Below are 9,651 nucleotides of genomic sequence, written 5' to 3'. Positions count from 1 at the left end.
AGAGAAGCAGCCCCTGCTCCCTTCACTCCAGGACTTACATGGAGGCTAAGCCGCCAATCGGCTACAACTAAGTAGAGACCTAGTTCTTCTCCATGTATACTATTTGGTTGGTGCATCAATCTCTTTAGGATACCCTGGGCTAAGGTTTTCCAGCATTGTTTGGTCTCTTTGAGGGGCTCCTATCCCCTCATGTTCTTCTATCTCCCCCATCTTCCATAAGACTCCTTGAGCAAGTAATAGACTTGTATGAAGAAAAACTTCCAGTCTCTTAAGAAAGAAATTGAGGAAGGTATCAGAAGATGGAAAGATCTCCCATGTTCGTAGCTCAGTAGGATTAACATAGTAAAAATGTTCATCTTTCCAAAAGCAATCTACAGATTCCATCCAGTTCCTATCAAATTACCAAAACAATTCTTTACAGACCTTAAAAAAAAATTCTCAACTTCATATGGAAAAACAAACAACAACAACAAGAAAAACCACAATTGCTAAAACAATCCTCTACAATAAAAGACCTTCATCCCTGATCTCAAGCTGTACCATAGAGCAACAGTAATAAAATCTGCATGGTACTGGAATGCAAACAAACTGGTGGATCAATGGAACCAAATCAAGACCCAGAAATAAAGCCATCTATGGACACCTGATTTTTGACAAAGATACCAAAACCATACAGAAGAAAAAACATAGTATCTTCAACAAATGTGCTCATCTAACTGGATGCCTACATGTAGAAAAATGCAAATAGACCCATACTTATCACTCTGCACAAAACTAAAGCCCAAGTGGAACAAAGACCTCAACATAATTCCAGACATACCAAATCTGTTTGAAGAAAGAGTTGCGAAGAGCCTCGAACTCATTGTCAGAGAAGACAGCTTCCTAAACAGAACACCAACAGCTCAGGCTCTAAGATCAATAATCAATAAATGGGACCTCATGAAATCGAAAAGCTCTGTAAAGCAAAGGACACCGTCAACAGAACAAAACAAGTACAGACTGGGAAAAGTTATTCACCAACCCTACATGCTATTGGGTGCCAATATTCAGAATATATAAATATCTCTGTGATTTTTGAGGCCAGTCTAGTTTACAAAATAATTCCAAGACAATGTCACACAGAGTGACATTGTTTCAACACAAAACAGAACAAAATAACCACAACAAAAATTTCCTTTGTTATTCTATAATCTTCACAGGACGTTAACAGGATCCTTCTCACCTGTATGAGCTGCAGGAGCTATTTTTTTTCTTCTTTTTTCTGTTACTGTGGTAAAAAGCCACAACCAGAAGCAACATAAGCCAAAAAAAAAAAAAAAAAAAAAAGGTAACTTTGGCTTCCAGTTCAATCATGATGGGGTGGATAGGCATAACAACAGCCAGCTCAAACAAGAAGTTGACATTCGTCAAAAGCAAAGGAAGTAAATTAGAGGTAGGACTAGCTATAAACTCTCATACTCCACCCTTACTAATCTATTTCCTCTGGCAAAGCTCAACCTCCAGAAGGTTCCCTGCCTACTCAAACTATGCCTCAAGTGGGAAGACACACTGTCAAACCCAGGAGCCTGTCGGGGACGTTTCTCATTCAAACCACCACGATATTTCTTGCTCAGTGGAAAATGGAGAAAAATGGCTTCCTTTGCTTTTATTTGTTCCTTCATTGTATAAAAGTAGAACCTATTAGATCAACTCCTATGCATTTATACTTAGTTAATTTTATTAGTAATTATTATAGTTAGTAATATCCTATTAACAGTTATCAAAATTATAAATTTTTAAGTATGAACTTATAACTTTAAAATTTTTACCAAGTAATTTTGTGATTCCATGAATTTTGAAAATGAATACTGCAGGGACTTATGAACTGAAATTTACTTATTTTAGACAAATAGCTCTTTCTCTCTAGAGGCGGAAGACAAAATTTGTGAAAGCGAATTTTCTCTCTTCTTTGTACCAAGAAACAAAAGTTGCCCTCTGTGGATACAGGCAATTCTCGAGTTCTTTATCTTTGTTTTGAAAGGTTAAGGAAATATTACTTTGCTAATCATATCTATAACTTATTTGTGGAACCCAAATGTTACTATGCTAGAAGCAGTTCCTTAAAAATTCATGTTTGAACCAGGAAAATGTCAATCACAGAATACTTTTCATACTATGCCTCTAAGTAAAAGACATGAGGAAGCTTATTTGACTGTTTGCTTTGTGGGAGGGAAGGATTTTTGCCAACATATCCTGTAGCTACATTTTAGAGTTAAATGTTACTAAATATTTAGTCAAAGAACAACTAACACTTGTAATATATTAAAATAAATTGACAAATATGAGTATTGTTAGTCTAATCTGAAGTTTGTAGAGACACAGTGGATACTATGACAATTCTAGCATTTAAAATTATCCCATATGTGTGTTAACCATACAGTCATTCTTAATCCGTACATTGAATTATGTTTGAGTGGAGAAATTATTGTATTTGAAAAGAACCTGTCTTGATATGCAAAATGCTTACTGTCTAATCCCTCCTGAATTATTTAGCAAACACAAATATTGCATGCCAATAATACCTAGCAGCATGCATTAACCTCATCAAGTATTGATGAATTCTTTTCTAGTGCTAAAGAATTGCACAAGTGTCAGCCTGTCTCCTATCACCCATATGCCTCTTTACATAGAGGACCAGCATGTGGATGATATAATTCCACCACTAACATGAAATCATTAAATGCAACTGTGACTCTATAAAATACCAAAGAGAGGGCAAATTTTTTAGGTTTTACACTAGTCCTCTAGCTTGAAATTCCATGTTGCTAGTGGACCATATATCACTAGCATAATATTAGTTTAATCAGAAATCAGTCAACATGTTTTATTCAAGTATGGAAAGCTTCCAAAAACAAATTGAGGGTAAGTGTCATTAACAAAAAAGATTTGCAACACCATCTTTCATGTGGTTTTTACCTTATTAATGATTTAAATCATCTTAAATTTCATATATTCAAAAGTGCTTATTGTGTAGTTACTATATGCCATGGACTATGATAAAAAAAAAAAAAAAGAGGGAGACAGACATCACAGGAAACTTTCAGATAGCTCATAGACTACGAGAGTACTTCCGAACTTCTAAGGTGCTAAGAAACACGTAACAGGCGTCTCACAGAAAAAAACCCTTGTGGTCATAGAGAGAAAGAGGTAGTTTAGCACTGGCCAGCGTTAAGAAAGGAAAAACAAGAAAGCCAGAAAGTCAAGGAAGTATAAAAGGAGGTCTGGCAGAAAGGAGGGTTAACAAGGTTATACAAGGCACATAAGTGGGGAGACATATCCTCAGAGCCATCGGGGCCTATTAGAGAAGACTCCAAACAAGGAAGATACATTGATGGGGCATCAGTTTCAGAATACTCAAAAACAACAGACTTGAGAAAGACTTGGAAGAAGGAAGACTGTCACAGAACCAGATTTCCTGGAAGTTACCCACAGTGATAATGCACTAAAACCAGCCCTGGCAACCCAAGAAAAATATGCCCGTCTCTCTCCCAAGAGCTTATTCTCCTGAAAGAAAACTAATCCAACCATTATATTTCACCAAATTTTGTGCATAATTTCTAATTTCAAGCCAAGTACAATATCCTACTGTGGTCTCTCCACTGGCTTTCTACTTAGACATGCTCTCTCTCTCTCTGTCTTGATTTGGCTTCCTTTTTACATTCTTCTGTAAAAATTGCACCTCCTCACACTTCCTACTCTTCTTTCTTTCTCACCCTCTTTAATTTACATCAGATTGTCTCACACAAACACAATGTCAGAGTTCACTATATGATTGACAGTTACAGAATTTGGCTTTCATATCATGCTCATAATTCTGTCTTAGGGTTTTGATGTTCACCTGTGAATGTGTGGAATGCCATCCTTTTGTAGTTGTGGTACCAGGCAATCCCTTCAAATCCCAGAGATTTGCCCTGGGCTGAAAGATACTTTTCTTTGTCTTTTCTTTTGGTTCATGGTAATATCTAGACTAGTCAGTTACATAACGTTAGCCATTGATTGGTTACCTTGACTAATAGGTAAAAATATAAGCTAGGCCTATAGTTAAAATACTTAAAATACATATGAGAAGGGGCTGGAGAGATGGCTCATGGGTTAAGAACACTGGCTGCTCTTCCAGAGGTCCTGAGTTCAATTCCCAGCAACCACATGGTGGCTCACACAACCATCTATAATGAGATCAGATGCCGTCTTCTGGTATTCAGGTGTACTTGCAGACAGAACATTGTATATATGATAAATATGTATTAGAAATAGTCAGTAATCCTTAATTTAAATTTTGAATGTGCATGATAGTGGCAAGATCTCCTACTTCTTAGATGAAAATATATTACTTAACACTTTCATAGATTACATAGAGAAACACAGCTTCTTGGCAAGCATCCTATTGAGGTGGGACTTTTGGACGAAAAGCTTTTTATTGATGTTCTGACACTTGGCAGCTACTGGTTCACTATAAAAAGTTCAAGTTAGCAATCTGTGGATATTTCTAAAAAAGAAGATTTTTTTAATGTCTGGGCAAGTTGAAAAAAACCATACCGATCTTTTGGTCAAATTATCTTAATTGTTCTTACTGGGAAAGGGGCTTCCTAAGCAAGAGGTTTGTTTCTCATAGAAAAAATGATCAAGTCATGTATTCTTAGTTTCCGTAAGATATAATTTTTACTCTTGCCTTATCCACTATTTAACTCTGAATAAAAAATATTTTCTTTCTTCTATTTAATTTTGGAAGGTAGTATTATTGTCTTTAGAAAAGGTACTTTCCAAATTTTCACTTATTTGTGACTATAACTTTATTACTATTTTGTCATTTATTATCAATTAAATGGTAATAGTAGAGTATACATATAATAAGAAATAAAAATATTAATAATTCTAATAAATTTTTTAATTTTGACAATAGAAAGTTGTGCAGGGCATATGTCCATCCATTTTGATATCCAGAATCAATTTAATAGGTTGATTTCAAACAAAATTCATATTGGAACTCTTTTTTGTCATGTAACATAAAAATTTGAAAACTCTTTTTCTTCTTTCAAAAATGTCTCACTATTTTTATCTGGTAGCTAGTCCCTAAATGTTATTATATGTATTTATATTAGTATCAATCATGTTTCTCCTTCTGGGACCATGTAAAAATTTAGTAATTACCTTTAGGGAAAAGACAGGAATCTCAAAAGAATTTGAAAACAGTGCAGAAACTTTTTCCCCCACTGTATGCTATAATTCTAAAATGTTAGATTGTTGCTGAATAAGCATACGTTTATTTTTTTTTGTTAATTAACTTATTTATGTTATATCCTTATCTGAGCTTTCCACCCTCTTCCTCTCCCCCCAGTCCCTATCTCTCACTTCATATCCCCAGAGAAAGGAAGAGCTCCTATGGATATCAACCTGCCTTTGCATATTGCTTTGTAGAGAAAGAGAAAACAAAGGCAGTTAAGAGGGAAAGTAAAAGACATTCTGCTGCTGTTTTTCTCCCTTGGTTTACTCTCTCAAGGATACATTCTAGGAACTCCATAAGAAAACATGTTACACTTGGAAAACAAATATCTCACAAATAATACATGTTCAGATATTGACACTTTTTTATTTTATATAACCCAAAAATATATTCCTCACTTTTTTTGTTTGTTTTTTTTCTATTAAATTTTAATTTTTTATATTAATTACAGTTTATTTGCTTTGTATCCCAGTTGTAGCCCCCTTCCTCATTCCCTCCGAATCCCACCCTCTCACCCTCATCTCCTCCCTGACCCTCTCTAAGTTCACTAATAGGTGAGGTCCTCCTCCCCTTCCATCTGGCCCTAGCTTATCAGGTCTCATCAGGTGGCTGCAATGTCCTCCTCTGTAGATTTGCAAGGCTGCTCCTCCCCACAGGGGGATGAGGTCAAAGAGCCAGCCACTGAGTTCATGTCAGATACCGTCCTCATTCCCCATTCTAGGACACCTACTTGGATACTGAGCTGCCATGGGCCACTTCTAAGCAGGGTTTCTAGGTTATATTCATGAATGGTCCTTGGTTGGATACTCAGTCTCAGAAAAGACCCCTGTTCCCAGATGGTATATACTCACTTATAAGTGGATACTAGACCTATAAGATAGGATAAACATACTAAAATCTGTACACCTAAAGAAGCTAAACAAGGAGGAAGACCCAGGGTAAGATGATCAATCCTCACTTAGAAAGAAAAATGGGATGGACAGTGGAAGTAGGAGAAAACAAGTAACAGGACAGGAGCCTACCACAGAGGGCCTCTGAAAGACTCTACCTAGCAGTGTATCAAAGCAGATGTTGAGACTCAAACCTTGGGCAACATGCAGGGAATCATATGAAAGAAGGGGGAGTTAGTAAGACCTGGAGAGGACAGGAGCTTCACAAGGACCAAACATATTGCTCACTTTTAGCAAACAAATTGATGACATTAAAAATAATTCTTCAAAAATTCCAATTATTGAGAAATATGGAAAAATAGCACTTTTCTTAATTGTTTTACTTTCTTTCATCATCTTTGCTCAACCTTACTTTGGAGCCAAAAACTTTATGGGTCTGCGAGCCACAGGCTCACATATAGGTTTGCCGTGAAAACAGTAAAATTTGCTCCCTGTGATAAATTCTCAAAATTCCTTTGTTTGGGCACATTACATTGTTTACACCATCCTAGCAGGAGTCGCCCATGTCAAAGAGCCAAGCATATTATTGCCTTTAATTAACACTGTTGAGTTGTTAGCATACCCGAAAGCACTTTACACTCTCTGCTACCATACCTGAAATGCAGCCAACATCACCATGTAATCACTTTTGCACTAAATCAAATGAGATGTAATTTAACACTTATGAGGGGGACTGTAGGAGACATCTGTACTTTAATCCCCAGTACATTTCTTATATTTAAAAAATGTTAAAAAAAAAGAGGCATATTTATTTAGGACATCTGAATCTATACATTGTCTTCACATACATATGTGAAGAGAATGCATTTGAAGGGAATGCATTACTATCATCGTCATTATCTCAAGCATTATTCAGATATAATAAGATACAATATATAGGTGCTGGATCATTGAAACCTTTCCAAATCAAAGATTCATGGCCCTGTGCCTTCTAACATCCAGTCTTCCCATGTAATTCATCAGTTCTTTTCATTCTTTTCTTAGCTATCCATTTCCTCTCTCCTTTTGAAGCATTGGTATGTTTTTAAGTGTTAAGAAAAATAAATAAACAAACAAACAAAAAACCAAAAGCTCAAGTGAGGCTACTGTATAAATCCTGGCTCTGTCTCTTGTCTTGGAAATATGTACAAATCCTCTTTTGTGTCCCAATTTCCTTGTTTGTAGAAACTCTAGCAACTATCTCAAAATGCTGCAGTGAGTATTCAGCAAGTCTTCATAGAAGAATCAGCAGAACATTGTCTTTCAAATAGGTGTCCCTCTATATTAGCAGTAATATAGCTCATTAATGCTCATCCAGAGAACATATTGTTGTATCGATGTGTTATTCTGCATTTCTTTCCTGCTGCATGTCTCTACACAATTTGTGGGTCAAGTTTCCAAGTGGAATGGTCTACACAAAGTTTCTCTTCCTTTTAGTCATTCTGCTCCAGGTCTCTCTCCTTCCTCTCAGACTACTTTTCTGGATCTGGTCTTGTCAAGTTCATTTGAGAAGTTCTGATATTGTGGGTTATGCACCTTTCCCAATCACTGCTATTGACCTGTGTGCCATCAGCATTTGACAGTTGATGTATCTTTCTTAATTCCTTTGGACCATGATTTTCATTCCACCTGCCTCCCTTCTGTCATCCTTAAACTCCTCTTTGCTCATGTGTTCTATTATATTAGAAGTCATCCATACTGTTTCTGACATGAACTCAATCATGGGCTCTTTGACCTCCTCCCACCCTAGGCCACAGAAGAGGACTTTGCAGCCAGGCCTGAAGATACCTGATAAACCAGGGTCAAATGAAAGGGGAGGAGGTCCTCCCCAATCAGTGGACTTGGAAAGGGGCAGGGAGGAGTTGAGGGAGGAAGGGTAGGGTTGGGAGGGAATGAGGAAGCAGGATACAGCAGAGGTGTAATCTTAACAAACTGTAACTAATATTAAAAAATTATTAAAAAAATAAAAAAGAAGTCATCTATAAATGCAGGCCCTCTCTCCTATCCGTATTTCCTCTCACAAGCAAATATTGGCAGTGACTGACACAGACTCTGAAGGTAGACCACTGTGTCATTATATTCCTCACATTAATACCAAACTACAGATCCCTTCTACTAACCCAGCTATCTACCAAGTTTTACTTACTGACTAGCCTTTCTATATACAGAATCACTGGAATGAATATTATCTTGTTAGGATGTCAGCATATAGCCATCACTGCAGCCTGGCAATTTCTCCCTTTAAGTACTTCCAGAAATTCATAGAAGTTCCTGAGCCTCATTCTGCTCATTTTAGTTCAGGGCCCTTGGATTGCATCATGAACAACAACAGTTGCTTCCTGTCTTTCCTCTCTGGTTTGGCTAGCCGCCTTCTCCCTGAAAAGATACTGTTGGCTTTCATTGCAGAATCTTTTTACTACCAACTACAGCTACTAGAACAAAAGAAAATAACAACTTTACCATGGGCTTTTGTATACACAGTCTAAACAGTATTTATCTAATACACTACATGGATATATCACATTTATGTTGGGATTCAGACCCGGTGGTGCCTGTCAACATTCCAAGCAGTCCTGGCCTCAGGTTCTCCTAGAATGTCTCAGCTTCTAGCTATTACAGGGCCTGGCTGGCATAACCTGCTCTTTATGCTGAACTTCCAAGTCCAGGGGCTGGGCTTTCTGTCCTGCAGAGGCTCCGCCCTTTATAATCAAGACATTTGCACTCTCTCAAGCTCTGCTTTCTTAAAGCTTCTCTCTCTCTCTGCATGATGACTTCCCTGGCCTTGTTCCTCGGGACCAGTGAACCCATTCAAAAGCTGCCCCCAATAAACCTGTCTTTGTACGTTAATTTGGCTTGAAATGGCTCATTTTCTAAGAGGAGAATTTCTATTAGTTAGTTCTTAAATGTTTGAAAAAGTGTCTACTTATTCTTCTATTTTGGTTACCCCTTTCAAAGTCTCTAAACAGCATAAAATCAGAAAAATTATGTCACTATAGCACTTCTAGTTCAACAATTAGTTTTGAAGATATGAGGGAATTTGTAAAGAAATATTCAAATAATTCAAATAATGCAACAGGGAAATTCTGCCATGTTTACTATATCACCTAAGAAAATATCAACCAAGAAAGACAGAAAGTATACCTCATGTGTTGGAAAATCACTACTTACACTTTTGGAGAATGTTTTTGAAGGAAGGGTCTATTTCTAATTTGTTTACTTGTTAGTACCAAATGGAGGTCAGCTGGAGCCATATGTATGATCTTTGGAAGCTGACAGAATAAAGCATACAGCTTTACTGCTCCTTCCAAAAACAATGTGACTTTATTTAAGTTACAAAAGAAACACCATAATCAAGAAAATTTGAATACTGTTACCTAACCTCAGTAATATAAAAGCATATTATGTGACATCAACACCTTAGAAGACACTAAATACCTATTTTATTACTCTGTCCTTAGGTTT

Source organism: Psammomys obesus, unplaced genomic scaffold (assembly GCF_907164565.1).
Source record: "Psammomys obesus unplaced genomic scaffold, mPsaObe1.curated_primary_1811, whole genome shotgun sequence".
Lineage (NCBI taxonomy): Eukaryota > Metazoa > Chordata > Mammalia > Rodentia > Muridae > Psammomys > Psammomys obesus.
This window is presented reverse-complemented; position numbering follows the sequence as displayed.